At 33.0% G+C, this 11,235-nt stretch overlaps 1 long non-coding RNA gene across 2 annotated transcripts; it reads left to right on the top strand.

Annotated features, from left to right (window-relative positions):
- Window positions 1-2,184: 2,184 nt before the first annotated feature.
- Window positions 2,185-8,218, top strand: LOC107060946 (uncharacterized). Of its 2 annotated transcripts, XR_001473642.1 has the most exons (4): window positions 2,185-2,340; window positions 3,360-3,758; window positions 3,830-4,058; window positions 7,937-8,218. It is a non-coding gene; the product is annotated as an uncharacterized lncRNA (long non-coding RNA). The 2 variants fall into 2 exon arrangements; XR_001473641.1 differs by lacking the exon at window positions 2,185-2,340 and having other exon boundaries at window positions 2,350-3,758.
- Window positions 8,219-11,235: the final 3,017 nt, after the last annotated feature.

Here is an 11,235-nt window from a genome sequence, read left to right as displayed (position 1 = left end):
TAAACAGTAGGTTGGATACAAATTTGTCAATAATAATTAATAAAAACCTGTGTGACAAGTTGAGATGTCATTGTTCATTGACAACTAATTTGTTTACATGCCAAAGAATCATTTATATCTAATCTTCGCATTTTCTTGCTTATAAATAGCACTATCCCTCGACATATCTTATTTGACTAATTTTGTGTTGCAACAGCCAACAAGTGCTTAGTAAACCGAGAAGGATATTAGCTTAAACAGTAGGTTGGATACAAATTTGTCAATAATAATTAATAAAAACCTGTGTGACAAGTTGAGATGTCATTGTTCATTGACAACTAATTTGTTTACATGCCAAAGAATCATTTATATCTAATCTTCGCATTTTCTTGCTTATAAATAGCACTATCCCTCGACATATCTTATTTGACTAATTTTGTGTTGCAACAGCCAACAAGTGCTTAGTAAACCGACACCTCATATTTGGACTCTCTGTCTTTTTTATTTCTTTTCTCTTTCCAACATAAGCTACGAAAGGTCACGGGAAAAGTTGTTCTGCTTGTCATATTTGCGACGATATTTACATGGGTGGCTCAAGCACAAGGCTAAACGTCATGGACCAGGAGGGTTGACACAGACAAAAAGTGGTAACAACTCTTTAATTCTACTTGTCACACATACTTTTATCAATTATTATCGTCAAAAAACACCAACAAATAGGCCATATAGTTTGCAAAGATTTAATAATTAATATCTTTTTATTTTACGTTTAAAATTATTTATATACTTGAATTTGGATGATTTTATTTTTTATTTTTGCTATGTTTGATTATTTTTTAATGGAGATGGAGTACTATGGTGCTACAAGAATAATTGTAATATTCAAAATTGTAATAACTACATGGGTATCGATTTGCCCTTCTCCTTAGAATTCATCTATTTTATATTTAATTATTTTTGTTTATTTTTTCTTAATATCATGTATTCAGAAATTACTTATAAAAAAATTGATTAATTTTCAAAATTTCGATTATGCGGAATAAATTGGGACTAAGAGAGTAACATAATTTATTTGAAAATTACGTTAAAATTACTATAAATCTCAATAACTAATGACTTAAAATATTTTTAAAAATATAATAAAAAACTGATTATCTTTTGAAATTTCACCTATGTCACATAAACTGAGACAAAAGGGGTAATATATATTATTTAAAAATTATATTAACTAAGAAATATAAAGTATGTGTCTTCTTAAAATAAAACATATTTAAAAAATTGATTAACTCTCCAAATTTCACGTGTAACATAAATCACAATAATTAACAATTTAAAATATTGATAAACTCTCTAAATATTACATGTGCCACATATATTATTTGAAAAGTACATTGAAAATATTGTATAAATAATTAACAATAAAACAATATTTTAAAATTTAATTGACGTTCTTAATTCTATTTGTGTTACATAAATTAAAATAAATAAACTAATATATATTGGATCCGAACTTGCCTTTATTTTTGTTTCTAATTTATTAATAATTGAGAAAAAAAAGTGTTTTTTAATTAATCGTTTATGAGAAGGATATTAGCTTAAACACTAAGCTGGAAAGGATATTAGCTTAAACAGTAAGAAAAACATGCTTACGATTTAATATATGCGTAGACATTATGCAACATTTCTTCTTCTTCTTCTATATATAAACGTGTTTTTTAATTAATCGTATATGAGAAGGATATTAACTTAAAGAGTAAGAAAAATACGCTTACGATTTAATATATGCGTAGACATTATGCAACCTTCTTCTTATTCTCTCTATATATACCACCATTCCAAAACATTGACAATCAAAAGGGACTCCTCTTCTTCTTCTTTGTTTTGTCTGTCGTCGATATTCATCGCTACAAGTGCCACATATATTATTTGAAAAATATTATATAAATAATTAACAATAAAAATATTTAAGAAATTAGTTGATTCTCCTAATTCTATTTATATTATTTGAAAAATATTATATAAATAATTAACAATAAAAATATTTAAAAAATTAGTTGACTCTCCTAATTCTATTTATGTCGTATAAATTAAAAATTAAAATAATAAGCCTGAATTTTTGTATCTAGTTTATTTTAAGTAATAATTGAGGGAAAAAAACATGTCTTTTAATTAGTTGTATATTAGCTTAAATAGCAAGCTGGAAAGGATATTAGCTTAAGCAACAGGTTAAGAAAGATTATGCAACCTTTCTTCTTCTTATTCTTCTCTATATATATTCCACCATTCCAAAACATTGACAATCAAAAGGGTCCTTCTTCTTTGTTTTGTCTGTCTGTCTGTCGTCGATATTCACGGCTACAAGTGAGTAAAATTTCATTCTTTAGGGCTTTTGATGCATTGTGTCCTGTGTTTATGAGTATTTGTAAATTTTCTTTCATTACTTACATGTTGTTACTTGATAGTTTATGTGGTCGGTACAATCTCCATACCATGGCATTCGCCACTTTCTTGCATTCTTGAATTCAGAAAACTGAATCTGGGGAATGTTGCTCTCTTATTCTTCCTTTTTCTTGGTTCCCCTTTAATTTACCCTTTTCCAAATCCATTATATATCTGTTTCTATATATTGTAATCCCAAGAGAACGTTCTTGGTATTAATTAGTACACATAGTCTACATTACTACATAAGCATATGAATCAATTTAGTTGAAATCAGGTTCAACAATCCATGTAACGCGGATCCAAGAAAAGTGGCATGACGTAGATTAACACTACTATAAGAAAAGAAAAGAAAAGAAAAGAAAAAAAGATTGATACCAAGAATTTGTTTTCATACACTCTTAACAACATTTTCCAACTTTCTTGCATATTCTTCAAAACTTAATTTTGTTTCTAGCTTGATTTTGGTGCATTACTATGTCTCAGCAGAAAGACCACATAGGCTATTGCATGGGAAATAGGGAATGACCTACACACACTCTTTGAATATGTTTTTCCCAATGATTTCTTTGCCAAATGGATTAATTGTAGCATTCTTTCTCGCCTGTGGTCAAGGTGAGGATTGACATTTATAGATGCTACACTTACTACTGCCAATTTCATGAAAGAAGAGATATCATATTTACTTTTCTAGAGAAGCAAGGCGGCTTTGGAATTGGTCGAAAAGCTAAATCTGCTCCTTGTGGAAGTAGCTATGCTTCTTGAGTTGTACGCTTCTAAAAAAATGTTAGTAATAACTGCAGTACATCAGTGGGATTTCTTATGGTGGGTAGTGTTATTGCTTACAATTTCTAGAACCGATCTTGTGCCAGGTATTCATGCTTGTAGTTGTCTTTAATTAGTGATTAGAAAATCAATTCAATCTGCTTTCCTAACTGCAGTACCATTAGACTTTAGTGCAGCAACAAATGCTACATCTGGTCAAACACAAAACGTATCTTTGGGCTCCTCCACTTTACCTTGGAAAGAAATATGACTTTATTAGTGTGGCCAATGAACGTCTAGTGTGGTCCAGGGATGTCAATGTCTCAGATTCCTCCATACTTGGATATCCAAGAGCTCCTGCATTTGTTGTTTCAAGCAACTCACACTTTGGCACCCCAAGACTTGATTCATACTCCTTTGGCCAACCAGAAGAATCCATGTTAGGGTGCAAAGGTTAACTTTATTGTCCATTTTCTCATGTATTGGAGCAGATTAATCAACGTTTTGAGGGAGAATTTTTCTCTGTAATCTATATGCTCTATATTGATCTGAAAGCTTTTACTAAATACCACTAGGTACTATTTATTCCTACTTCATATTTTTTGATATCTTTAAGTGTTCAATCTTGATCAAATTTGCAAACCAGGAAAAGAAAGTACAGACCACCCTTTCTCAAGAGCTCTGGTTTTGGAAAGTCAGCATTTGGCATTAATCAGAAAGGAAGTAGAATAACATCATATATTGCAACTCTAGAGAACGATATCACAGGACCCGGTGGTGGAAAAATTCAATCCATTTGTGGAATATAATGCAGACTTATAAAGATAAAAGCCAGGAGGAGTTGAGGTTTAAGGACTACCAGTTAGGTGATAAAGGTATCCTTAATTTGTTCTCTTCTGTAATATATATGTTCTGTATTCATCTGAAATCCTTGTTGAGCTTTTATTAAATACTACCAAGTACTATTTGTTCCTACTTCATATTTTTCCATATATATTCTTGAGAACATACTTTTCAATTTCTCCACTTTCTTGCATTCTTGAATCTGGAAAACTGAATCTTGGAATGTTGCTCTCTTTTTTCTTACTTTTTCTTGGTTTCCCTTTCTTTGTGATTAGTTCTTGTTAGTTGATATACTGTTTATGCCGTTTAGGTAGATGTAACTTCGTCAAGTTTCTGGCATTTGTCAAGTAGGTTTATTCAAATTAATTTCAGTATAAGATATAAACATCAATATAGTTGTCCAAGTTCCAAACAAACTCTTCAAAGTATCAGACATGATTATGTTTTTATAGCTGCACTTTTATTGTTAAACTCATACTGTTTATGTTTAACGTGGAAGCAAAAGTTGTAGGCTATTATGAAAATTTCTACTGTTGTTGGTTGCAAGTTTCTAATAACCCTGCTACGATCAGACAAAAATCTTCATTGATAATTCACCATTCATCTCTAAGTCAGCATATGTTGCCACCGAAATATAAACCTACAAGTGATATACCAAAGGTGAGAAGTTGAATTTTATGTGAGACTTGTTTAGTAGTTTGTGGCATGCTTTGGTTGATGGACCAAAAGTCTAAGATAAACAGAGATCATATGCAAAGATTGCAAGTACGGGTATCCTTTTGGTGAAATAATACAGCACAAAGTCCAAATTTTCCTCTAATCCAAGTAAAACACTGGAAAATTTAACAGGACTATAAAATTTGTTTATGTAGTTCTCTTTTTCATGGATGAAGAAAACGCTTCTGGCTAACTGAGGACAGAAGTCATCATCATTCCAAGGGACTGGGAAATTTTCTAAAATTTTCCCTTATACCAACACTGTTGAAGTTTGAGGTGGGAATTCAGTCAGGGTTCGAGGTGGGAATATTCCCTTCTACCACACGGTTCAATTTTTTGGTTTATTTTATCAAACAGGGATCAGGAATTTCATTTTTTTGGTAACTAAAAACTGTGGAACCTAGATTTTGCAAAATCAAAACCAGTAGCGAATATGAATTACCAGAAACTGAATTGTTTTGGATCACTGGTCTTGTATTTGAATGCAGGAACCTGTAACAGGTGTTCCGACATTCCATGAGTGGTGCTCATCTCCTCTGCTAACAACAACAACAACAAACCCAATGTAGAACCATAAGCGGGGTCTGGGATAGAGTGTTCACAGACCCCTACCTCGTAGAGGTAGAGAGGCTATTTCAGCAAGATCCTCAGCTCGAGTAATGTACATCAAAGTAGTTAAAAATTCTGTCTTTTCTACTTTTGTAAGATATTGTACCAGCTAAAAACATCTAAAGAACAATGGAACACTATAGAGTTCTAGAAGATAAGGGTAGGATAAATCTTGAAGGTGTAGAAAATAACTAATTTGGCCTTTACTAGCATTCCTAAAATTTATTTAAAAGTGCTTTCAGATTACGGCTTTCTAGTTATGTTGAGAAGTCTATAGGAAGCTTACCTGAGATTTGGTGCTCTGTTAACCACGTTGCCTTTTATACAGGGGAACAAGAAGAAATTGTGTGGAGAGTATTTTCGAAGTATTTCCAAATAGAATATGTTGGTATTTTATCTTGACCTATAGGTTATTGACATCTTAATGTATATGTTTCTATGTGTCTATTTATTGTAACAGGATAACTGTTATTGCACTTTCTGACATATTGTGACTTGATCGTAGGTATGAATTTAGCAAAGAAATTGTTGAATGCCGTGGTATGGCTTATGATGAAATATCTATAGACATCTCTTCTTAGTTCTATGGGGAAATTTCCCTGTCACGAGAATAAAATGACTAAAAATTGTATTGCCTGAATCACTGGGCTACTAAAACTGGATCCCATCATATTTAGTTGCTCAAGTCATGTGATATTTATTTTTAATATAGTTTGAAGTTTTTCAAGAATAAAAACTGGCACACCATCTTTTCGACTTGCCTGTAAGTTGAAATTGTAAACGGAGATATAAGTAAATGGAACAAAGAGGTGTTTGGGAGGGTGAAAGTTTAAAATAAGAGAGCTAATAAATGAGGTGGGGGAGATTGAGCATGTGGAAGGGATGAGGATGTTAGAAGAAAGGGAGAAGGTCAGATATGAGTAGGCAAAGAGGGAGCTTGCGGCTCTAGCGGTTGCCGAAGAGACTAGTTGGAGGCAAAATTTGAGGGCATTGTGGTTGAAAGAGGGGGAATTCTAACAAAAAATTCTTTCATAGGGTAGCCATAGCAAATAGGAAGAGAAACTTTATCGTTTTTATAGGCGCGTGAGGGGGAGGCGGAAGTGGAGGAGGCCATTGTATGGTTTTATGAACATTCGTTCAAGGAAGTTATCAGGTGGAGACAAAAATTCTGGGGGGCGCTAGTATTTAACCTAATAGGGGAGGGGGTGAGGGAGTGGTTGGAAAGGGCTGTAGAAGAAGAAGAGGTGAGGGATAGTTGTCTGGGTGACAAGGCTCCAAGTCCTGATGGATTCTCGTTTGCTCTTTTCCAACAATGTTGGAGGATAGTCAAATGTGAGCTGTTGGTGACCATTGCAGAATTCAGAATTCAGGGGAGTACGAGAAAAGTCTTAATGCATCCTTTGTTACTAATGTGCCAAAGAAGGAAGGTGTGACAAGTATAAAGGACTATAGACCTATTAGTCCGGTAGGAAGCATTTACAAGATTCTATTTAAGGTGCTTTCTAATAAATTAAAAAGGTTCAGAAGTGCTTTCAAATTCACTACCCTCTTTTTGGGTGGGCTGGGGTTGGGGGATGGATAGGAGGTGGGTGGGAAGAAGCTGTGCTCAAGATCCACTGAGTTTGGAACCTCGGGGATTTCTCCGGTTATAAAAAATTTACTTAATTGAAATGTGCCTATGTCTGCATAAGTCTGTTGATGCCGGTAGATATAGCAACACATGTCTTTCAAATATATGATATTTGTTTGATTTCAATTTTGTAGAGCTTTCTAGAAGTAGATTCATTAACCGAAACAAATTTAAGCAGAGATGTAGCTTAAGTTGTCGAGAGCCGTTGTTGACCTCTAGGATATCCTATTTTTGCTCCACACCGAGCTCTTCGAAAATATAGTTTCTGGCTGGAGACCTCGAGCAATTAATGTCAAGCAGTAATTAAATAAGGTACCTCAAGTAGTTGTTATGAAATATGCAAGGATGTACCAAATCACAAAAGAGATTGAACATACACTATTACCTGACTTGCTTTTGAAATTCTCAATTTTAGTTCTAGACTGCAAAGAAGATTGTCGATGAGGAAACACTTGTATATTTGTATTTTCTTGTATATACCAAAAAAACAGAACAGAGGTGGCATGTCAATTCTTAGATAAAAGCCAAAGAGATGTTTGGAAGAAGAAGTTTCTTAAAATTAAGAAGTGTATTGTATCCATAGAAATAAATAAACTGATTGTTGAATTGTGTTTTCAACAGATCAAATTGTGTCTCTACCTCCGTGTGATGAGTCTATTAGTTGTTTACTACTTCGGGTGCTTTCCACATTTTCTGTTTCAGTTTATTGGAATGAATGGAAATACCTCACAAACTGGATGATTAATAATGCAGCTGTTATCTTAACTAGAAGATTTTTTATTTAGTTTTCTGGCAGTTAGTACAAATGAAACTATTCATTTTGCTCATTTAGGATTTTAGGTGCTGATCTTCCAGATGGACTCAGTTGTGCAGTTTCAAGTATCAATATGTTTATACTCGAAGGATATAAATATAACCTCTTAATTACATTTTTTTTTTTGATGGATTGATAAGTTACCCAAGAGATTATGAGGAAAAGAGACAGAAGATGTGTTATTTGCAACAGATGCAAAGGAAGGAAACATAGATTCAGTTACTTGACGAAAAAGAAAAGAGCAATGAAGTGGAACAAACAAAAACATGGAGGAGTTACGGATAAATTGTTGGATTTTTCCTTATGATTGTAGTCTTTATTGACATAATGGTAAGGTTACTTAAATAGAGTAGTAGGTACCGGTGCTTTGATTTGTCCTCATATTCTCTTAACTTTGAAATGCTTTTTACGATTCCTTTCTAGCACTAATTTCAAGTCTCTATGTTAGCACTATTTTTGGCTGTGGGGATTATCTGATTGCTATTTTCTTTTATCAGGTTGAACAAGTATGGTTACCATGACTCATCGTGATACTTGCAATCATACTAAAACTTGTCATGTCAATTAGTTGTACATACTTTGGATAATATTGCACTATGAATGTACATGTTAAGACAATACAGCTAAATTATTGGAATCAAAGGGCTAGAAAATATATTAAGCTAAAGAGAACATCTTTTGTCACTTCAAGAAGTAATTAATTTGTAGATATGAGTAGTGATGAAAAGACAATGGTAGATTTCTTTTGATGATAAGGTTTTTACCATAACATGTATTTTTTGATGATAAGTTGGTTTTAGCTTGACTTTATTGCATTAAGTTGTAGCACATAAATGATGACTGGATGCGATGAAATGGGACAAAGTGAATTTGATATCATATGGAGGAATGTTGTCTCAATTGTGAGAAATGTTGAAAAAGAATATTATTGAATTGTTGTTGTCTCTACATTATTACATTGAGACCCTATTTATAGACACTAGAATACAATCATTTACCAAGTTGGATACTATTAACTATTCCTATTTGTATTCATATTCCTATTCTAAATAGGATTGTATAAACCTATTCTTATTCTAATAGGATTGTATAAACCTATTCCTATTCTAATAGGATTGTATAAACCTATTCCTATTCTAATAGGATTGTATAAACCTATTCCTATTCTAATAGGATTGTATAAACCTATTCCTATTCTAATAGGATTGTATAAACCTATTCCTATTCTAATAGGATTGTATAAACCTATTCCTATTCTAATAGGATTGTATAAACCTATTCCTATTCTAATAGGATTGTATAAACCTATTCCTATTCTAATAGGATTGTATAAACCTATTCATATTCTAACAGTTTCAATTTAGTAAAATGGGCAGAAGTTCAACAAAGGGGGAATAATGGGGGTCTGGGAGTAAGGAAGCTCATGTTACATAACAAAAGTCTGCTAAGCAAGTGGCTATGGAGGTACAACCAAGAGGAGCATGCACTATGGAAAGAGGTTATACAACACAAATTTGGCCTAGGGAATAGAAGGACTTAAATGTTAGAAATGAGGTGTGATTGGAAGAGAGCAACATTGGAGTACGGAATTGACTACTGCATGTAACATATAACTCCTAAAAGCTCTTATATAAGTAGTATATAAATGTGACACGGAGGGATGGTCTAGTGGTAAGGAACCTCCACCTTTATATATAACAAGAGGTTTGAGTCACTGATGGCGCAATGTGAGAAAAAGAGTCATTATTGGGCTCTTGGGTATGGGGTTAAGTTTACCTTATCAAAGAAATAGCACTATGAAGAAAAAAGAAAATAAATGGTACTACCTCCAGTCCATTTTAAATGTTGTTTTAGCCTTTCAAAGTTGATATGAAATAAGTGTCATTTTAGGAAACCAAGATGACTTGATTGTTATTTTTTAAAATCATATGTTTTGCTGTTGATGTATAATGATTATTTTGACAAGTAAAAGGATTTTATATGGTGTGTGGAACAACAATATTAGTGAAAGTACATGTCCATTAACTACTTTCTATATCGTCTACTCTGGATGTAGTTGTAACATCACAAGCATACACCTGAAGCAAAAATACAGAACTAGGCCTGCCGATAAAGAAGGGAAGTTAAACCGAAGGCAACAAACCGTATTTTTTGACTTTGGAATCCTTAGTTGCAAGTTTTGTGTTAAGCTATCATGTTATGTTCCTTCCATCAAGATTCATTCTTGTACTTGAGTATATAGTAGAAAATCTTCACTCCACCATTTTTCTTTTTCTTTTTTGGCATAAAATTGTATCTCCCATAAATTCTACTTCCCTTTTGATGAAATAATTAACTTTGTAGGTTAAGCATCCTATGTTTCAAACAAAATTAAGAATACGAAGGTACAACCCCTAAGCATCCTATATCGTCTGCTCGGGATGTAGTTGTAACGTCACAAGCATATACCCTGAAGCAAAAATACAGAAATAGGCTTGCCGATAAAGAAGGAAAGTTAAACCGAAAGACAACAAGGTGTATTTTTTGACTTTGAAATCCTCAGTTGCAAGTTGTGTTAAGCTATCATGTTGTGTTCCTTCCATCAAGTTTCATTCTTGTACTTGAGTATATTGAAGAAAATCTTCGCTCCACAATTTTTAAATTTCTTTTTTGGCATAAAATTGTATATTAAGCATCCTATGTTTCAAACAAAATTAAGAATACGAAGGTACAACCCCTAAGCATCCTATATCGTCTGCTCGGGATGTAGTTGTAACGTCACAAGCATATACCCTGAAGCAAAAATACAGAAATAGGCTTGCCGATAAAGAAGGAAAGTTAAACCGAAAGACAACAAGGTGTATTTTTTGACTTTGAAATCCACAGTTGCAAGTTTTGTGTTAAGCTATCATGTTATGTTCCTTCCATCAAGATTCATTCTTGTACTTGAGTATATAGTAGAAAATCTTCACTCCACCATTTTTCTTTTTCTTTTTTGGCATAAAATTGTATCTTAAGCATCCTATGTTTCAAACAAAACTAAGAATACGAAAGTACAACCCATAAGTAGCCTTTTTCAGTTGTATGATGCTCCGGAGCCTAAGATATGCTTATCTGTTTCCTTTTTCAGCTATCATTACTTACATTGCTCTGCCACTGAACAAAAGAATGACAGATTCTAACATTTCACATCTTTTCCCACGTCCCATTTTCCTTTTCGAAGGAGTAATATCTTTCACTCTCTTTTGCCCCTTTCTTTTGTTTTAGTACTTCATGGCCTTCTATGAAGTTTTATGGTTGTGAATAGTTAATTCATTGTTTTGGTTTCTGCAATATTTGTTGCTAGAGTAGCAATATAAGTTGTGGAATCAGGAATGTCACCAAAGGAGTGTTGTCGTTTAACTTTTACTAAGTCTACTTCTTATTACTTCAAAGTCTACTAAGTAATATAAAAGTATAA

Source organism: Solanum tuberosum, unplaced genomic scaffold, assembly GCF_000226075.1.
Source record: "Solanum tuberosum cultivar DM 1-3 516 R44 unplaced genomic scaffold, SolTub_3.0 scf00105, whole genome shotgun sequence".
Taxonomy (NCBI): Eukaryota; Viridiplantae; Streptophyta; class Magnoliopsida; order Solanales; family Solanaceae; genus Solanum; species Solanum tuberosum.
This window is presented reverse-complemented; position numbering and strand designations above follow the sequence as displayed.